Source organism: Falco punctatus, assembly GCF_963210335.1.
Source record: "Falco punctatus genome assembly, chromosome: 5".
Taxonomy (NCBI): Eukaryota; Metazoa; Chordata; class Aves; order Falconiformes; family Falconidae; genus Falco; species Falco punctatus.
Window position 1 is genome coordinate 4097896 of NC_137584.1, and position 22812 is coordinate 4120707.

A 22812-nucleotide genomic window follows, 5' to 3' on the forward strand; every position below is an offset into this window, starting at 1 on the left:
GACACTTGCCTTCCTGCTCAATTTTTCCATATTAATAAACTAATTGTTAAAAAATTCAACTTTAAATCGGTCTTGTATATCCTGCCTGACTTTTCTAATTTTTGTTCTTTCTTTCTTCCTGCTACTTTGAATTCTCATACTTGGAAAATCTGATAAGTAGCCTCTCTCCAATACCCCCACTTCCCCACCCCCCTTTTTCTTCCTTCTGGTTTTTTCATTTAGTCAGTATAATTGCCTATTACTTTATGTTAGCCCACTCAAGGTGCAGATTGTTTGTCATATTTTAAGTTGCAGTCTGATTTTCAAAGGTGATGGACTCTTGCAAAATCCACTAACTTCCCTCATATTACATATTTCAGTTCCTTTATGGAAATCAAGTTCAGAGTTACGTCTTCATCTTCATTTACATTTTCTGCTAACCAAAACTTTAAGTACTCACCTTCCACCTTTCTCATTGTGTGAGAACTTGGCAATTCTTTCTGTTCAAACCCTACCATTGAAATGATTGGCAGTACCTCCAATTAGCATAACTTCAACTAGTCAGATGAACAGTTAGAATTTTTTTTTTTAACTTTATAAACTGATTAAAGTTAAAACAGTACATCATTTCTCTTTCTAGAAATATAAAAGATTTACACCAACTGTTTAGAGCAAGCACAGTTTTGCTTGCAGCTGTCAAAACAGCCTGTCAGTTCAATTATCTGGAATGTCTATTAGTCAACTTTTAATAAAACTTCAACTACTTTTCTCTGCTGTTTAATGAATAAGGTCCTTCTGCACACCTTTTAAATATGTGTTTCATGGCCCCTATGGAATTCAGAAATTATAAAGAAAAAATGATTTGATTTACTTATAAGATGCATTATAATTTCACGTGTTGCATGATACTGCCAATACTTTCTGCTATGGGACCTCCTGTGCTCTTTTGACGTTATTAGGTCTTCTGCTGGAAAAAACATCTTGTGTTGGTAACAGCACTTTAAAAAATACGGCACTCGTAAGATGTTTTAATATCTTTCCATACTCACAAATTTAAAGGGAGACAGATAAACCAAGTGCTTGCCTGCTTAGTAATCCTAGGAAAGGACTGCGACATTTTATTTTTGTTAAAAAAAATCAATTATTACAGCAGGGGAGGGTAAAATGGAGAGGGATGGAGCCCTACGCGGAGCTCATACTTGATTCCTGTTCATCGGGCTTGCTTCATCTGCCCCCAAAGTGGGTTATAGACCTCCTGCCAGAGGGCTGGCCAAGTCAGACTTCTGGTTTCCTGCGTGCACATGTAAGGAGAAGACACTTTACTGATACCTGCTTACTAGACTCACAGTGTTCCAGGGAACACAGCACCCTTTCTTTCTCTGGTGAAATATCATCACATCTCTTTGCCAGAAAGTGTGTCCTTTACCATTTTGCCATGGTATAAAGGAGGCTGCAGTACTTGCCCAGGTGGTTTCCTTTGATGATGGTCCTGTCATTTAGCAGCAGCAGCCTCCAGGCTTCCTTCCTTGCAGGGTCAAAGGGGATTTTTTCACAAGGTTGTTGCAGCATTGAGGAGCTGAAATGACCATTACTTGCTTGGCCTTATCTTGCCTGGCAGCTGCTTTCTTGACACAGCTTTCCATGGGATATTGTTTTTTAGGCTGCCCTCTGCTCAGGCAACAGGATAAAATTTTACTCACATTTCTGATAGGAATGCATTTTCTTTTTGTTCCACCTTACACAGCTGATCTCCTGTGTGAAATGACACTGATGACTTCACTGACGACAGCGGACGTCATTGCCTGGGTTAAGCAGATAATCCAGCTCTTCAGTTATTAGTTTTGGGGGATTTTGTGTTGCTTTGTGTTGCTTTGCCTGGGAGGTGGCTGGGTGATGTCACTTTTTTACCCAGCATGAAAACTCCTCATTAAAGTGCACATGAATATTGATGAGACTTTCTCATGTGGCCTTATCTGAACCATTGGGACACAGCAAATCAAAATCCTTCCTGTAAGTGAATAGCTACAAATGTTTTTAAATCATAATGAGTTACTGAATAGGTGATACTTGTTTAAAAATTTGAGAGTTTGAATAAGAAACGTCTGACTGTGATAAGGCTGTCAGTGAACATGAGATTTGTGATGAAATAGCACAAACCTTTTATTTAAAGTGAGCATACCATCATCATGACTTTTAAACTAAAAGTTAAGTTTTGGTTTAGCATTCTCATACATAAGAAATCCTAAATCATCTCCTTATGAAAAGAAAAATAAAATAAATCTCCTCCTCAGTCCCACGTGTACTGTCCTCTAACAGTAGAAATCCTTCCAGTCCTGGTCTTTGTCCAGAAATTTTTAGCAGTTTCTCAGCTTCCAGTGGCCTCTGCCTCTTCCCTGCCCTAATTTTTTTTTTTTTTCCTTCTGTCCTCTGGGAGGCCTGGCTACATGCCTGCTTGCTGATCCTCTCTGGGGCTGCCCAGTCTCTGTTCCTGCTGTGGACCCTCTGCTTGTTCTATGTCCTTTGCACTCTGGTACACACGTCCTGCCCTCCAGAAGCTTCCCCCAGGTGAGCAAGGTCAGCTGCTGTCAGAGAAAGCAGCATCTCCCCTTCTTCCAGAGGATTTCTCCTAACCAAGGCTTTAGCTGTCTGAACAATGCGAAGCAAGGAGCTTTCCTCTCTGCTGCCCATCTATATCCCTAAAAAGGAAGAGAACCTAAACAAAATAATTTAAAAAATCATAATTGCAAATGGAAGAGATAATCATCCATTACACTGATGTAAAGCTTAACTCTACAAGTAGCCTCTAATCATGGATGCTTGGAAGCCGGAGAACTTAAAAATAGATTCTGGTTTTGAAATTACAGCCCATGTCAGAGATAAACAAGGTCATTTGAAGAGAAGATTAGTGCAACCTGCTAAGAATTAAACAAATCATAAGGACCAAAATGTGTCTTTAATACTTTACAACATTTTAAGTGGTATTGCCATATTATTTTTATATATTTTCTTATCATCATCACATTAATTCTGTATATCAAATTCATCCTCATAACAGTTGCATACTACAAAGAGAAATTATCGATGTTATACATGGGGAAACTGAAACACCGAAAGACTGGAGATGAGATCCGATAGTGTGTGTAGCCATCTAAAACAGCATTTTACTGGAATTTGGGTGTTTAAATCTAAATCCGTGATCAAAATTTGTCCTCTGTGGTGCTTAGTCCTGGATGTGCCTACGTTTCATAGGCTTCCTCGTGTTACATCTGTAGGCTGTTTGGTACTTAGTGATCTGAGCTACTCAAGGACAGATCGGCTCCAATTTGGGCCTCTTGAAAAAATTAACTTAGGATGCCAAAACCCCTGCCTTAGAATGTTGCAAGGTTTTATCCAACAGCAACTCTCGGGAACTGTGTCAAACAGTTGAAATGCAAAGGCAGCCTTTGCTTACTTTAAAAATGAAAGGAGGGTGCTGGCACAATTTGCTGGCATCTTTTCCCTTTTCTTGTTTAGTAGAGATGAAACATTTGCCTAGGATGTAGAAGTGGGTTCATTCCCCTCTCCATCTCTTGGAATTTAAATATATATCTTCCTGTTTTCCAGATAAATGCCCTCAAGCACCAAGACCATGCTTCACCCATAGCCCTCATGATCTCTCTGCATGGTGACTTTAAGGAAAGGGCTAAACAGCCATTTTCCCTGGAGAGTTGATCAACCAATCCACTTACATAAAAGTCAGTTTAAAGAGAGCTTGAAATTCATGTCTTTCATTTTCTGGGGATTGCTCTAGCCAAAAGCATGCTCCCAAAGGTGCATTGTGGAAACATCACAAACAGCACAGTCACAACTGCAATTTGGGAAAATTTTGATGGTTGTTTATCCATAGCTAGAACACATTATTTGGTCAAATTTGTCATGACTGAAGCATGGAGCTATCTCGTTTCTGAATACCACTAGACTCATATAGAAATGAGGTGCAGAATGTACAGAAGTATATAAATGGCTGTGAAACCTCCAGGATGAATGAGGAGGCAGCTAAAAACACATAGGTGGCTGCTCAGTGGCTGCTGAGATCATAATTTTGCACTACGTACCTAACAATTACATTTGATACTTATATTTTCTTTTTGATGGGGTTGTGGATTTGGAGCTTTGTTTCTTTATTTTAGCAGTCCCAAAGTCCATGGCAAAACTTAATTTACTGCATTAAATTTGTAGCTGTGGGGCACAAGACCTTTCCAGAATGCATACAACATATAATTAAAAATATAGATGTTCAAAATATATGCACAAAAGACATACAGTTGCCTGTTGAATTTAATATTGTCAAATCTTGACCTTTAATCCCCTAACTGGTAGGGTTTTTTTTTTTAAGTGGAATACCCTTCTGATCTCCTTCTGTGCATCTCCCCATGATACTATTTGGTCCTGAACTACCAGCAACCCCTTTTGGCTGAAGACAAGAATGATTGCCAAAGATGTAAGACAGTAACTTATTCCGTATTGTTTATTGCTTTACTTATGGTTTAGCATTTATTGAGAACAACAGCACAGTGGAAACAGGATTCCTTATTCGCAGTCCTCATACCCTGTGTTTTTTATTGTTTCTAAAATGCTGCTGTCATTTTCATTTGTGAAAGATGTGACACTAGGGGAGAAAAAAGTGATTGTTCATTTAAGTAGAATGCTCACAGGACAGAATTAGATTTTAGATCCATTGGTTACCAGGTAGATTGAGATAATTCTAGTTCAAACAGAACCTGTTCTTCCTTATTCTAAATTTGCATTACAAAAATATGAAAGAATCCTTCAGGGAGAAGGGGGAAGAGTTGTATGGGAACAGTTTTTGGACAGCTGAAGGAAAAGATGGGCACCTGCTGTTCAGCAAGTTGATGGAATAGTTGCATATTGCAAATTTTCTGTGTGTTACCAGGACAAGCAGATGGTCAGAGACAGAGTTTTCTCCTTGTGTGTAGTTTATCTCCTTACGTCTTCTAATGGCCTATATTAAAGCTTCCCAGCACTACATTCAGTTCAATTTAACACAGTTAATATATGTTTAAGCAGTACCAGTTGCTGGCAAAACTGCCTACTTGGAATAGATAAATCTTTCAAATATTTCAGCAAGGATGGCAGTATAAGGGACAGCACTATTTGCCTGTTATCTCAGGGTGCTAACTCAGACCCCTAGGGATGAAGTTGCTGCCTCACTCATCCTGACTCACTCGTGATTTTCAAAAAATCACATTGCCTTCCTGAACCTTCACAGGGAAAAGGATATAACGGCTTCTGTCTCCTGAGAACTGTTGCAAGGTCTAATTTATGCTGACAATGTGCAGAACTGGTCAACATTGGGTTTCTTGGCTGTTTGGGTTTTTTTCTGTGTTCTTTTTTTAAATACTTTTGAATGTTACTGACATACATATTTAAATTATTGAAGTACATTAGAAGGTAGGGGATGCTTTTAAGCAGAGAAAGCAAGAAGAAGTATGGGTCTGCATTCAGTGGTATCTGCGCATCTCCAGCAGGACACAGGAAGAGCAGGAACTGCCTTTTGCCGATACTTGTTCCTGCTTCAACTGCCTCTTTTCCAACAGCTGCTAAAATTAAATTAAACAAAAATAATCTGTGAAAATAGAGGCTGGGTCTCAGAAATTTTTTATATATCTTATTTTTACTTTCACTTTGTCTCTTTTGTCAGTGAATCCTGTGTTCTTGTCTCTGCAGTAACACAGTTGAAACGGCAGAGCGAGATTTAAGTATCTGTACAATTAGGTGGTGTCTGAACTGGTGTATTTTCAGTTTCAGTTTGGGACTGAAACCATCTAACATATGTGTTGCACAGCTATGTTCCTGTTTGGGAAGGAACTTTCAGTGTGTGGCCATAACCACAGCCACAAACTGACTGGAGAAAATCGACTCCATTATTTCCACTTTGGTGAGATTCCATACACAAAATATTTGCTGCTCCAGTTTTCAGTTATTTTATGGGGTTTTTTTTACCTGTTTGTCAGCATTTATAGTCAGATCTAATAACTAGCCCAGATCAAAAGATTGGAGAATAGAAGGAAGGAACTTTGAGATATAGAAATGACTTTTGGATTTATATTTTTTTTTCTTAATGGCGATGCCAGGTGCTCAAGTCAACATAATTCCTGAGGCTTTTCAAATCGTTGTTGGAGTTTGAAGTGGAGGTTTAGCAGTCATATCCAATGGTAATTTATATCATTTCTCTCATCAATTCAAGTAACTTGCTCAAGAAGTGGGCACAGAGCAGAGCTGTGTGAAACTCCGTACGAATCCTGCAGCCAACTGGGATTTGAATGTGGGGTTGATGAATCATTTAGGAAGCCAGGGATAAGTTTCCAGCAGTATGTTTCCCTTCTTGTCGGTTACAGGGTGGGCTGGCCATTTTGATCTGAATACTTAGCATCAGCTCTGCCCAAGAGTAACCCGTTGGGCAGCTGACTGGTGACCAAGCCACCAGGAGACCACAGGAGCTCAGGGGTCAGCCTCACACAGAGGTAGCTCACACAGGGACAGGAGCACCTGGCAGAAGGCAGCAGTCTGTAGGTAGGATGGGGGTGGACTTCTGGTGTGAAAGTAACTGAAATGAGTGGAAGGAGGTAGGAGAGGAGTCACCAAAAGTTTTATGCTAGGGCTGGCGACAAGGGCTGGCAAAGCCAGTGTCTGCCTGTGGTTGCAAGGGTTGCAAGCAGAGTTCAAGTGTAAAAGGGCTTTCCTGTCTTCTAGCCTTAATTTTTCCCCCTTTCACACTGGGTTGAAGCACAAGGGTCTTCTATTGTTTTTAATAGCTAAGTACTACAGATGAAGATAGTTCATAGCTCAGTGATGAAGGCCTGCACTGCCGGCTGGGATACTGGAACAGCTGTCTCTGCCTGGTCAGAATGCTGACAGGAGTCTGGACCCCATCTCCCTTACTTTAAAGAGGTGCTCAGATGCCAGGCCATTGGCCACCCTGAGGTTATTTTTTCTGATCTTTCTTTTAAGGAAGGGCTCAGCCCTCTCTAAACACATGAAGACACTTTGGTTAGCCAGGGAATCCAACAACGTGGGTATTCCTCGCATCGTAGCATGGAAAAGTATTGGTTCAAATCCCAGATACAAGCAACTCTTACATCACGGATAAGCACCATAAACATTAATATCTTCACCATTTGTGATTTAAATCTTTCTTTGATCAGGTCAGAGGCTAGGGGAATTCTTTGTCTAACATTTTAACTAAACCTTTCACTATTCTGTGAAGAGTATTAGGTTGTCCTTCTCCCATGAATTGCTATTCATCCACTCCCATAAGGAAGGATATAAAGAATTACGTGAGTGTTATGAAGCTGGAGTTAAAGAAACAGCAGGTGAAAGTTGACATTGGTTTGGGGAGAGTAATTAAGGGCGGGGGGTGGGGGGTGTTAGAGAGGAGTAGTGTCTCCTTAAATGATAAAATCTTTGGTGTTTGATGTTTTTGCTTAGAAGTAAAATAGTAGATGCAAAAGTAGATGGCAGGAACGACACTACCGACAATATCTACAGTCCATTTATTACATGCTAAGTTATCCTTTGAGCTTGATCTTGGGAGATGGAATCATTATTTATTGTTATTCAAACTATGTATTTTTAATATTATTTTGGATTGTTTCCCTGTATAAATAATGATATATGAAATGCACTGGAGTTCTGGGAAGAGGAATTAAATCTTATTTGAAATAAGAAACTAAGTTGCGTTTGAAGTGTTGCCAAAAAGCATACTTAGACACTCACAAAAGAACTCTCAGTCTTCTAATTTCTCTTTTTCATCATGCAAATTAGCAGTAATATCTCTGTTTTTTTCCTGTCAATCTCTTATGATGCATGTATAACAGAACAATGTTCTGTCCAAAAATTTCTGGCAAAAGACTAAGACCTGTACAGTAGACTATCACCAACTTTGCTGCGTCAGCTTTGACTAAGCTACTTTTAAGTATCTTGTTAAATGTGGAATAATGTTATGAATTATAATAAAATTTAAGTATAATTCACAATTAAAGGACTTTCCTATAAAAATGGTTATTTTTTTTCTCTCCAGCTCTCACATTTAGCAAAGCCCAAAATATTTTTAATGTTCATTTGAGTTGCTATAACACTGAAAAATAAATATTTTCCAGCTCTAAAGCAGTACTTCAAGGAACATTTGTATTTGATATGCAAAAGTACCACCTGTACAACATTTAACACAATGAAATTTTTATTCCAACTGACTGTTTCAGAGGTTGGCTACAGAATAGTTTCAGTTATCACAAATGAGTTGTATCTGCAAAAGTGCATAAATTAACCATGTTGTTTGTTCCACACTGGGGCTAGATTTTAGACAGAAAGCTGTTACAGACCAATGTATTGCTGCTGGAGTTAGCCTGAATCACAGAAAGCCTTACACATTGTAGTGTTTGAGGTGGAATAACAAAACAAAACAAATACCTGCAAAACCAAACCATCTTCTAAACTGTTACAGGTGCAAATGTTACTGCAGTGTTCTGCTGTCATGATACGGGGTTTTACTGACTTTGGCTTACTCCACCATTTTTAGTATATGCAGGAATAATAGTTACACTTTAAAATATTAGTTGGCTTGGTTTTGATAAGCATCCAAAAACCCTGCTGCTCATTTAAATTTTGATCCTGCAAAATTGCTTTCATTGCATTCTGTCATTTTCCATTGATTTTATGGGTGGTTTTTTTTCCTTTGGAGAAGGTCTGAGAATATCCTTGTTATCAGAAGGGTCAAAAGGAGAGTAAAATATGCTGAAAATGTCAAAACATGAAAGAGAGAGGTCTTTTTAATTAAATGACATAGAATTGAATTCCACACAGACTTCAGCAAATAGTTTGTATTTTACAGCATCTTCGTTTCTGGAAGACAATGTAGAAAGAAGTGGTTTGGGTTTTTTTGTTTTTGGTTTTTTTTTTTTTTTTTTTTGGGGGGGGGGGGTGTTTGTTGTTTTGTTTTACCACTAAACCATTTTTAACAGAAATCTTGAATTTCAGGTAAGCAATTATTTTTATCACTATAACTTTAGTGATTATTTTAAAGATATAAAGAGTACCAGTTCTGGCTGAAAAATGTTTCATCATGCTTTTTTCATTGTCAAACACCGTTTTTAAAAATTTTTTTTTCACATAAAGGAATTGGCTTTGTCATGAGGTATTAGGTGCAGGATTGCATTTCTTCTCAAAAAGAAAATGGTACACTTGGCACAGGCTATTAATATTACCTCAGGCTTTCACTGGAGATGTGGGAAACAGATTCAGATCTTGGTATGCAGGCAGATAAGGAGCTGCAGTCTTTCTTCATCCCATCGCCACTCATCCCATCGTATTTGACAACTTTTCTGATGCAATGTGTTTTATAACGTGGAAAATTTTATACTTTGGGCAGGAGTGGGAGTGTTAGAACAAGGTCCTAGTTTCATCCTGATGCAGAATAAAAGCAGTCTTTCCGAATTTACATACTAGCATTCATTTATTTTGCTTTTACCAGGACAGATCTAAAGAAGTCTTGAGTTCCAAATGGTTAACACTCAAAATTCATTCAATCTTTTATCCTCTGAAATTTTTCAACAAATACGGCTTTCAATATCTTTTAGTGCTGTTGCAAGGAAAAGACTGGTGAGGGCTAAGTTTGAGAAGATCCAAGGACTTATTTTTTATAATACGCACACCAACTCTTCTTATAAGCTCTGCAATTAGCAATCCATTCAGAAGTCTCACTGGCATGATATTTCTCACTAAACAACAGTAATTTTACTTCCAAGCATGACGGCATACAATTGGAAATTGACATAGCAGGCTAGCAGCATGCTCACATTGCATGCTTATTTGGGATTAAAGTATGCCTGCTTCTCAAGTGGTTTAGATTTCATGTCACCTGTCATTCCTCATCACGATGTCTAAACAGTCTCTTATTTTTCCCCTTCACTTATCCCAAGGCCAACTACACAAGACTCCACACACCTTCTTGGTGCCCCTACCACAAGCTTTTCTGTCTGCCGAGTAATTCATTTAGTGTATGAATCTACTAACTTCTTTTGCAAGTCTGGGTATTGTTATGCTAGAAGGCATTAATTGGGTGTTATCAATTAGCTCTTCAGTCTTTGCATAGTTTCAGGAGCACTTAAACTACCACATTAAAGAGTCCCCACTCCCTTCTGCCTTTATATTGTAAAAATGCCAGCTTTCCCTGAAGGCAAGAGGGGTTTTCTCCACTGATGTCTAAACCAGACACTGATCAGTTCCAGTATTTCAGTGAATATCTCATTACAATGCAAAGATACAAAAGTGCTGATGAAAGTATGGCCTCAGCCATCTCAGCCAGTCAGTTAAAAGACAGACGTGGTACAGCCTTTCACTGCAGGCACCGAACGTAGCGTAGCACCGGTAAACTGCGGTGGAACGTCTGCAGTGACAGGCTGTTGCTTCTGTGGAGGTGCTTTTGTTTGCTTTTGTTTTTGTAAAGCCTGTCCCAAGCAATCGCCTCACCACACGTGTTATGCAAATCATCAACAGGAGAAACACCTCCTGCATTCCACATGATTCCAAATGATTTTGATTTTCTTCTGCTCAATGTGTTCACCCCAATTTCCCTAAAAATGAGTACTAATGTTATTGTGCTCTAGGTGGGAAAATACCTTTGTAAAACAGAGGCAACTGAGGTAATTTTTCAGAGACTGATTAACTTTGCTTTGGTTTGCATCCATTTCCATTTCGTTGTGCGGTAGTTACGCTGGTCTATTGCAAACCTTAGCTTATTCACTTGTGGTGGTTTTTCCGATCCTTCAGTCAACAAAAAGCAGCCCACTCTCCTGAGCCCCAAGTGGAACATGGCTTTGTAAGGCAGCGTTAACAGCGTTGTCAGCTGTGGTCAGACAGGACTCTAATCCTCAACATCAATTTGGAGCCAAGTCCTTCATTCCTAGTTTTCCTGTGTTACTTAGCAGAGAGCTCTTGGGAGGAGACTACAAAGTTTCAGTAACAAAAGGAACAGAAAAACACACATAAAATTTTTCAGAAGTGTTGAAATGGCTACCACTCATTAACAGTAATAGCTTGCTGCTCTTGAAAGTCTCACTATAAAGCAGATCCCACAAAGGGTTTCAACATTCACTGTTTGGCCACCACAAAGTGCCTGCAGCGTGTGAGCTCTTCGTACAAGTGTGAAAGAGATTTATTAGGTTATTCCATCAAGTCCATGCCAGCACGAGAGTCCTTCACCCTCTAGCTTCTGGACTGGTTTGCAGAGCCCAAACATGAGCGCACATTGATTTAAATAATCAGTCACCAATATTCGAGTGAGCGGAGGTTATCTTTATTCGCCAGCGCTGGGTGCATGGGGGATGGCTCCACCAAAGTCATGCACGCCGAGGGGACTTTTCAGTCCCCCCTTTATACAAGCTACTCACACCTCTTCATTAGTTTTCCATGAAACTGTTTACATACTCATTACAATTCTGAGAATTCATTTACATATCTCGTGCCTGCGCAATGTCCTTGAGGAGTTGTCTCTGCGCAGACTCTATTCCTTAGCGGCCATGTTTAAAGTCTCCATCTTCACCACGTTGCATGTGCAACAGGAATCTAAGACCAAATGTCACTTTTTAAAGATAACCAACCCAAGGACTTAGCAGTCTGCGCATCCATCATGTTTCAATAAGGGTCCTTGGACATCTCCCGACTTTAACTAAACATAGATGCGTCATCCTTCAGATAAGTGGTACAGCATTCACTATTCACACACTTGCTGTGAAATGTGTGTGCTCCACGCAGGGACATCGAGACGCTGCTGAAAGGAGTCCTGAAGGAACAGAGAGTAGTGGTGGTTTTGAAATGCCATCTGTCCCCAAAGTGGGGAACCACTTGTATGGACAAATACAATGGGGATTTCTCTCACAATAGTCCTGTTTTCAGCACTGAGCAAGGACACTGCTGTGGTGTAGATGAGCATCCATGTCCTTTCCTTCTTACCTTTCTCGTTACAACTCCATCCTGTTTTCCATTAGCCTGCTATTTGCACTCAGACTTCACCTGAATTACTGATGTATAGCCCATACAACTTCCAAGTGTGTGTTTGATGAGAAATGGATTTAAATGATGCTTTTTCTGTTTCTGTGGCGTGTGAATTCTTCTTCTAAAACTGAAGAAGATTTACTGGGTTATTTCATCCACTTCTTTGCCAGGACAAGATTGCATATATCCCTTAATTCAGTAGGTTGTGTAGAGTAGCAAATAAGGAACTTATCCACTACACTAAAAAATTATGGCTGAACAGTAATGAACCACACAGCCAGTTTCAGTCATGCCTGAATCTGACCCTTTAAGAATAATAATAATAAAAAAACCCTAGTAAAACACCAGGGTTTGGCTATTTTAATGGGTCATGCAGCTTCAGATTTGTAATCCTTTACAGACTAATCTCTAATATAGAAGAAATAGCACCCGCACAATTCTTCTGAACATCTCAACAAAAACAAGGTTCTGAGACTGTCAGGGGCTTAAGGTTAACATCTTCTGCACTGTATTGCTGTTCATCTATGTTTATCCAACACCTAGCCCTGAGACCAAAAAAATCCACTGCATAAATCTAAGTGACAATCTCAGCGGTAATATATCCCCCACCACCTGACTAAGTCCAGGGAGGGGAATCAAGTTGTAGTACTGGCTGGCTGGCAGTCCTAAAACATCACAAAAAATTATCTGTGGATTCGTACTGCATTTATCTAGGGGATGAGCAATATCCGTATGTTCACCAGATGACTACAGAGCTGGGTTGATTGAGTCAAAGTTCAAGGCAGCAACAAAGGATAACTTGTTTCTTCAGGACTGGCTTTGATTAGATTGCTGTTTACAAAGGATTTTATTGTTTTTTTAATGAATATTCCAAAATATGTGGGAAGATCATTGTTCTTTTTATCTTTTTATTTATTTTTCAGATCTATTCTATTAAATGCAATTGTTTTATGGTCTATTTTAATTAAACATTTATTTCCATTACAGTGACTCACGGTTGGAATTATAGCATATATAGTTCTCAATTCAGAAACCAGAAAACTCAGGATTAATTCTGAATAGAAATGTCAGGGAATGTGTATGCTCACTGTGACAGTCTCACTGTATACATATAGGCCCACACATGCACCCACAGGCATAACATATATATACCTGTGCATATATAAGTAGTGATATTTAGATGTATAAAGATGTATGTGTGTGTGCGTACACACGCATGCATAAAATTCCAATTTCTTATTCTTCACCCATTAAGTTACTTAAATTTTGAAGGGAGGGGGAAGAAGGATTTTTTTGCTTTCTTTTGTTTTTCACATCTGAAATGAATGGTGAGGAAATGTTCTGCATCATAATATCCTTAAGCAAAATGTTAATAATATTTTATGTTCCAAAGTCTTTCTCTAAAGCATTGTAAATATTATCTGTAACAAAAACGTTAGACACTTTTATGTTAGAAATAATTTTCCCTTGATTAATGTGTCCTATGCACTTCCTAGAAATAATAATGATCTGGACTCTGAACATATTTATTTTATGCTTACATAGATGGAGATAATGCAAATAAAAGTCTCCTTTATTCTTTTGTGCAGGCTACTTACACCTGGAGTTTAATGGAGCTACACTGCACCTTGAATAGGCAAGGAAAGACAAGAGGTAGGCAGGAAATGGGTCCAAAATTTTTGCTGTTGCTCTGCATACAGCCTGAGAGACAGCTGGTCCCACGGAGGTGGAAGGATGCAGCACAGAATCCTGTGCTTCCATGGATCAAATGGCTTCTGAGGGCTGCACCTGGAGTGACTCACTGAAGGAAAAATCTTTCCAAAAGACAATAGTAAACTTGCATGACCTGAAAGAAAGGCTTGCTGTAATGTAAATGTACACATTGGTAAGTTTGCTTAATCATTACCAAAGGTTTAATTAAATCATTGTTTTTCTTTGGAGTACAGTCATTTAATTGGCTAAAATAATGTTTATTTAATTAAAAAGGAAATTATAACCCATTATTGAATGCAAATAATGTAAAAAGCTGGCTAGAAAGGGGTGAGAAAGATGTCTAAGTTTGAGAAAGCCTCTTTGGTGACTTTCTGCTCAAATGCAAATTACTCAAATGCTCTTGTAAGGTCACAGCATGTTGCTAGATAAGTGTCTAGATGTCCGAGTGGTTAAGGGATCAAAGTATTTGCCATCTGCAATGTTGTATTTATGTCTCTTTCTTGGTATGAGAGGGACATATTTTAATTCAGTGAAGCCACAATTATCCCAACAATGCATGTTTTTCTAATGTTACAATAGCAAACCCCCCACAAAATAATGTAGAATAAAAGCATCACAATCCAAGTGACATAAAAATAATTATTTCTTGGAACATGGGAAATATAGCCAGATATTAGGATATTTTTTGTTTTATTTTTTAACCGTGAGAGTTGTAAAATTCTGTAGCAGGCTGCCCAGAGAGGGATTGAGATCTCTGTCTTTGGAGGTGTCTGTCAACCTGCTCTGGTTAGACCTGCTTTGAGCAGGGAGTTGGACCAGGTGACCTCTGGAGCCCCCTTCCAACCTGAAGATTCTGTCACTGCATGATCCTGAAGAACCATCAGAAGGTTTTAAAACCAAACTAAAACAATGTATTCATAATCTAGCCTCTCCTGTGTTGTTCAGGTCGTTGATTTACAGTGGAGATTTTAATATTTTTATTCACAGCAGTGCTATAGACTTTGTTGCCTTCTCTAGCTAGCTGCACCCCCTGTTGTGTTTAGATGTCACCACATTAGACGCATGCATCACTTTTGTGCTCTGGGGACTCAGGAGACTCCTGGTTTTGAGCCTATTCATCAGTAAAGGGTTTGTCAGCTATTACTTCATGAACATAAGACCCAGCATTGATCATTCCTGAAATATGCTGACTTTGTTGTAAATAAATAGTTCTGTCTGCCACAGGACATGTCAGATTTTCTACAATTCTTTATATACATTGCAGACAGTATTTGAATACTGATGGTTACTTAAAGTGATATTAATTAATCTTTCAAGGTATTTTCTAAACGGGTAAAGTAAACAATAAGAATACTGTTGAGAGTCCCTGTGAAGAATAAATGAAGTTGGAGAATTTGGAGAAGAAATTTTCTTGGGTTTATGTGAAAAAGCACAGACACTGAAGCAAAATATCACTCCCAATAATTCTCAGTATGATCTGTCAGAAAAATACAGCCATGTATATGTGATACATATATGTCTAAATACACACACACACACACACACACACACAAATGAATGTGCAAACAGTGAATTTTATTTACTGTTAACTGTCTTTCTGGAACGATTAGGTGTATGTAGATGACCAAATACATTAAAAAAAATTCATTAATAAGGTTCCCTAGTAGTTCCTTTTCTTTTGTTCTCCTGCAGTTTTTCATTCATTTCTCAGAAAATAAGATCCACAATGTTAAGTATGTTGGATCTTTTCAAGTCTATCAGATTTGAAACAGCATTTCACTACAAGATGAAAAAAATTGGCACAAAAAAATATCATCAGGACAGTAAGAGGAAACAAGGGCGGGGGGGGGGGGGCGGGGAGGGGGGGGGCGGGGGCAGAATCCAGCAAAAACCTATTTTGGAGACAAGTCCTACTACTGACAAAATGCCCAAGCAATGAGATGCATATGATAATTATCTGTCATCCTAATATATACTGTCTATTGAGTTTCTTTAATCTAATTTCATGTTTTGTCTCATTAAATACTTTGGGTGTTGGGAATTTTGCCATATAAAGAAGCAGAAGTCTAACCTTCCAACAGAAACTTCCATGTAATATATTAATTATGTTACACCAGACTCCTAACCTTTTTATTTTTGGAATCTAATGGCATGTACAAAAAATATCAGGTGAATGATAATGGAAAAAATAAAATTATGGCAATGGATTAGCCAATATCAGCATATATATACAGAAAAATATTGAATGATATATTTTAAAATATTCAAAATAAATTTATTAAGTCAATTAAAATTTGACTAAGAACTAGTCTTTAGTTTTGGTAAAGGTATGTAAAATATATGAAGAAAACCTGACATCCAAAATATTTTTATATATTTTGATCTTCTGCCACTCCAAGCAAAATGTTCCTGAAAAGTTCAGAAAGATGAGAAGCCACCTTATTTTTATGCGTCTATACAAACAGGCACAAAACAATGAACTCATGCCAGCATGAATAAATATGGTTAATGTTTTTGAAGCTGACATCATATGACTACTACACATTTGCTTTAGCAACAGTGATGAAATTTTAAAAAAGTAAATATTTCAAAAGAATTTTTATCCTGATTTTATTTTCTGTTGTGTTATAATAACCTATACAAGGCATCCTGCTTTCAAATCAAAGAAAACAAAATATGATTTGAAAACTGTGGAAACAAGTATCACCTTTAACCAGATTTTTTTTTTTCTGCCATCCCTTTGTAACATCATACTTTTTTAGGAACTAGTCACCGTAGCTTTCCCTTATAGTCATTGAATCATGTCATCTGGATGAGTAAGACGCCTTTCCATCTATTGCTTTAGAGAAACATTTTCAGGAATGTTAGTTTAAGCCTAGGCATGAGATGGGTATCACCTTGCCTAATAGAAGGACTGCAGCATAGACTTACATGGCCTAGTCCTCCTTACAGCTGATGGAGAGAACTAAACAGGTTCAGCTTACTTCAGCCTGAGAAATAAATTGCCACGTCCTTAGCTAAAGTTTTTTTAAAGACTGGCAAGTAGAAGCTTCAAAACCCAACCACTTGCATTGTAATTCTAATAAAATAAATATTTGAAGCAAGTGCAAGACTAGAGTGCAAAACCTGTTTGCAATAATATGTCCTTTCTTTCCTTGCATTCTGCTTAATTAACATGAATGATGTGTTTGACAACAGCTTGAAATGATGTTCCCACAATCTACTTGCATTTATGTTAAACTTACAAGTCTACTTAGCTTCAATATGTTTTATAATTGAAACATACTTCTGTTGTTTTGCTTACTGTTAAAGTCATATTCATGAACATATACTAATTATTATAAGATTAATAGAAGTTTGAGAGATAATCCTGTCAATATGATGGTCTAACACTAAGGCAACAATTTTTTGACATGTTCTGTACCTACCGATTAAATTCTGTAGTTCAAAAAGAAAAATCCATATACATATTTTATTTTATTTTTCCAGTTTTCAGTTCTTAATGACCTCAGGACAGGGTATTTTGAGGGGATTAATGATCTACTAGAAGATGTTCATTGCCCAAGGTATAGAGTTTTAGGCTAGTCATTAATACTAGGGAAATATTTTGTACTTCGATCATTGCTGTCAAGTTTCTTAATGTATTCAGACTTTAAATAAGCTCTTAAGGACTGTGATAAAGCAAATTTCAAACCTGACGCATCTGACAAGATTCAGATTAAAACAACCTCTTGGGAAAAAAAAATCTCTTTTAGAATATACCTCTCTAGCCCCTTATCTATTTTTTTTTCTTTTCCATCTGACCTACTTTTCTCCTGCACTTGCCCTCTAAAGTCCTTCAGCAATCAGTCTGTACATCTATCTAAAGCCCATAAGCAAAGGTTTTGGCCTTCGGATGAAAAACTTTAAATAGCAGTACTGTCATATAGCCCACCAAAAGACAGATAGGCATTCATGTGAACTGAACAAGTCTCTCTCTCTTTAGATATATATATATACACAGACACACATTGTTGTACAGAAATGCATGAAAATACACAAGCACACACTTCTTACTGAGACTGTTGACACATCATAAAATGCTCAGACTAGGACTTTATTAAGGGAAAAGAACATAAAATGTTACTTTGTAGCTTTGATTTGCATTAATCTGCCTGTGATAACTTCACAAGAAAATGCAAATTGAATAAAAAATTGTTTTTCACTAAGTTTTCCTTAAATAAATAAATAAAGTAAAACAAATGAAGTATAATAAGAATTTCCCATTTAATTTCCTCCTCACTTTGAAAGAATCCAAACATGGTGACTTGAGCCTTTTTTAACCCGTGATTTAATTTGGATTTTTTTTTTGTCCACATAACATCAAGCTTCATGTTTCTACCTGCTTGGTTTATTTGTTTTTTAAAGGCCAGGGTCAGATTTTTACACATGCAGTTGTGAGAGCACCTTTTTTGAATGGATTACGCTACAATACGAGACAGTACCTGCGCTGTCACCCTCATTATTGAATTCCTGCAGGAGAAAGTGAGCCGGCCTTTCCTTTACTGCTAGGACTCCAACAAAGCCCAGCTGGTGGGCAAGCCCGTGACTCTCATCAGCCCTGGGCTGCCCCAATACAGCCTCTTCCTTCTCCAGTTTATAGTTTGTCTTGGCGCCTTGGCACATCAGTCTCACCTTCTTAAAGCAGCAAGACAGTATGACGCCCTAGCTTAATAGTTTGCTACAGTCTAAGGCAGTGGAAGTTTGAATAGCAATCTGAGATAATCACAGCAAGTCAAGTTAATTAAAGTAATAGCCCATGTATCACTTAGCACATCTTAGCCTAAAGGCTGAGAAAGTGTTAATATTCAACCATAAGGTTTTTGCTGGAAGCTTAGAGTTTGTCTAAGCTTACAAATCTAACATTAGGAATTCCAGAAAAAACAGGGAAAAAAAAAACAAAAACCACCAAGCCTACAGCTGCCTATAAAGCCTCAGCCCCTATCCAGACATTTAGGGTGAAATTTGGTTTATCGAATTTTCAGAAAGATACCTATACAATAGAGGTATGTTATCAAAACTAACTAGTAGTATCTAAAGAAGAAAACAAAAAGTCTTGAGAACAATTTACCACCAGTTAGACATTTAAAATAGGTGGGATGAATAACCCACTACAAGTGTTCATCTTTCTCTGATGACTGAACACTATAATAGGGTAGACTAGATACCTAGTGACGTGCGGAATTAGACTCTATAACTCGAAAGTTATAAAGTAGGTATGTTTATTGCGCGCAGATGCACGGGGGATCGCTCCTCCACAAGCGTGCATGCCCGAAGTGACGAACCATCCCACATTTATACAATGAAACAAATGAATATTCAATTAACGCCTATACATATTCGTTACCTAAACCCGCTTACTCTCGCTTCGTATGTTAATTAGCTTATCAGTCCGTTGCCTGGAATGTGGTGGTCTTGCAGGTTTGTAGGTGATTCATGTCCTTGTGACCATCTGATCTTCTCCAGCAAGGACACTTAGCACTCCCTCCCTCTAGATAGCATTTGAATGTCTCTCATCCTTTTCTCATTCTCTTTTAAATAGCCCCTTTGTTAGAGGAAGAGGGGCAGGCGTCTCCCCGTCTCCCCTTTGTTAGAGGAAGAGGGGCAGGCGTCTCCTCAAAACTGTAGTTGTCTCCTCAGAGCTGTGTGCCTATGTGACCAGACACCGCACCCATGACTAGTCACCGTACCCACTTTCCTGAGCAGACATATACAATCACAGTCGGTGTTAAGCGTCCCCATTTCACACTATTTCTCCATATCACTAGGACAATTTCAAATTGGAAGGAAACCATTTACTTTTTGACTAAAGTGTGAAGATAATTGCCTTCTTTCTGGGTGAAACTAATGTTCTCAGTTTCCAAAGCAAATTAAGAGAATTCAGAAAACTATGTACTTATCATGGAGTAAGAATGATGATTGCAAACTAAACAGACATTTAGGTAAATTTTCTAGTCTTTTTGGTCACAAAGAGATTTCAGCAACAGTATTTTTTTCTTCTTTATATGGAATTTGAGAACCAGATATTTAAAAAGTGGATTGGTACAGTCTATTTATATGCCAGATGGAGACCTAATTTCAATACAGTCTCTTTCATATTCAGTCCTGTGGCTTCTTTGGTATTTCAAGCTTCATTTTTTATTATTTTTTTTAAACCACCATATAGTTGTTAAATGGGTAGTTTGATTTAAGCTGTTAGGCACCTCACTGGGCAGCATGCTGAAACACTGACTCAATTTACCAACATATGAAAATGGAGAGTCAATCAATTCCATAGAGAATCCAGAAAAGGCAAATACTTCCCAATATAACACTGAATGCTGTCTTATCCGATGCTGCACCAGAAAATCTTCCACCTGTTTTCTAAGATGCTGTATTTCAGTGAGCAGTGTCCTGTGTTACACAGGTGTTCTGCTGATGTTTCTGTGTGCATGTGTTATTCATGTTTAATTCTAACCACAGTGGATGTTAACATAGCACATGTATCTGATGCCTGCCAGTCACTGTCAGAAAAAAAGGATGATCGAGTAACGTAACAGAAGAAACAGGAGATGTGAATGAACCCAATATCCTTCACTTTTTTGATCCGCTTTTAAATATTCTCAGCTGTATGAATTTGAGGAAAATATGCAACTTGGACCAGAATTTGCTTTTGCTGCCAGAGTCCCTGCTTAGTGGTTGTGGTGGTAATGATGATGATAGCAGGCCCAGAAGCAATGTTTTGAATATGTATGCCCCTTCCTCATCACAGAATCAAAGAAAGGTCTGTGTGCTGTTAGTGAAAGATATGCAGTTGATTTAGTTCCTTGCAAGACTATTTGTTTTTCTGAAGGCATTCCTTGCTTTGATCAATAAGTTATCACAAATAAAAAACATAGCAATTGCATAAAAGAGTCTTTTTCTTGGGAAGGAATAACATATCCTAAAAGCTTGGCAAACTCATAATCTCTACAATGTGGTATGGCTCCAGATCAAGGGCAATACTTCCTGCTATTTCCTGGTCTATAGATAGTGCGGTTGGATGATTGTGAGATGTTTTGTCTTTTAGGAACAGCCTGCATGGTAAAGATTTGGGGTTTTCTTTCCCCGCCCCCCCCCCCCCCCCCAAGTGTAACCTCTTGCTTCAGCACAATAATGACAGTTCCAGTGCTCAAAATCAATTATTAAATATCGGATAAATAAAATGTTACATTCAAGGCAGAAAAGTTACATTTTTTTTTCCTAATTTATTTTAAAAAGATTAAAGGCTTTGTCCAAGAACAGTTACAATAAATGACAAAAGTCCAGATTGTTAAAGTGTTTAGAATCATAGAAGATGGGGAGTAGAGAAGACCTCTCTCCTCACTACTGCCCTAAGTAAAACAGACAGACATGAAACTGTCCAATATATCTTCGAATTATGCAGTAGACTTTTTTTACCATTGTCCATACTTTCTTTCCTTTACTAGAAAAATCAAATTTTATCTCATGGATTATAATTCTGTGCACACAAAGCACCTGACCTCAGTGCAGCAACTTGAAGAATGTAAAATTGTGTTAAGTATTTTAGTTTGTAGGTCTCTATTGGTGGAACTGATATAAGAGACTGGATGTTTTTTAACAGTTATATGTGATAGTGTTTCAGAGAAGCATGTCCAATGGCCACCCTACAGAAAAAAAAACAAACCACTTGGACTTTCCTGACTCCCAGCCACAATTAGGACACTCACTTCTAGGACTGTTGCTTCCTCTCTGAACCCTGCAAGGATATCTTGCATCCTCTTGGAGTCAGGGAAGTAAATCTGAACCTGTAGTCATTAGGGAAGAAGGGTCTTAAGGTGCTGAAAGGGAGAGTTCAAACACGAATTAGATCTTTCTCACCAAATTGCAATTTGCATTGTTTGACATTTAAGAAATCATTTAAGGACTTTCCCCACATTTTATAGAATGAGGAAAACACTGATTAAAGTGCATGTAGCCATGGTTTGGGTTAGCTTGCAGCAGGACAGGACTTACATAAGCAAAAAGAAAGTAAATTGGAAGAAGAATAATTCACGGTTTACATAGCAACAGCCTTAGTCCCCTATTGTCCTCGTCCTACCAAGTAGTACAAGTTCTGCAGGAGGTGATCCACTATGCAGAGCAAAAATGTAACTTCATTTTTCAAGACAGTTTCCTGCAAATAGCTAAACTTTCCACAATTATCAAACCACACTGCCTGTACACAGGAAAGAGACAGAAATAATTGTTCTGCCATACCACAGAGGACACTGTGCTTCATCCTTTAGATGCGAGAATTGCCATTACGTAAACGTAAGATAAATTATAACATCTAGAAAGTGTTATAGAACAGTTTAATTGTATTTATGAATTGTTTTGTCATAGATAATACAAACATCCTGTAGGGGTAATAAATCTTTCCATTTATTTCCTGCATTTATTTCCAAATAAATGTTCACCCTACTGTTCACAGTAGGTGAGATAAATGTTAATCAAGGGTTAGTTCAACAACCATTGGCATTAGGCTTTCCAGGTACAGTGAACCAATAGCACCTGTCTTAGGTTACTTTCGTCTGAAGCAAATGAACAAAGAAGAAAGAAATGTAAAATTTATTTATGAGTGAGATAAGGTCATGCATCTTTCAGTGTGAAACAGAGAATATTCTGGGTAGTTTGGGACTAAATTACATTGCTGCTGCCGTTGTTTGTAAGGCATTGCCTTATAACTAAAACTGGTGGACTAACTCCACTGAGATTAATGATTACTCCCCCTTCATTCCATAATACCTGAAGATTGGAAACAACTTGTTTAAATATATTTAAATTCCTTCAACATATTCTGTCAGTAGTTAGCCTTTGCAAACCAACATAATCACACACTTGAAGAGACAAGCACCTTGATTAAAGGTGTTGATTGTTCTTGAATTGCCACTTGAGATATGTTAAAGAAAGATACCTAAAACGGTCCTTTAAATGTATGACTTTCTTACACAGAAATTTAAATTGCTGAGAAACGGATGGCTAATTAGAATAATAGGCTATCCAAATTAT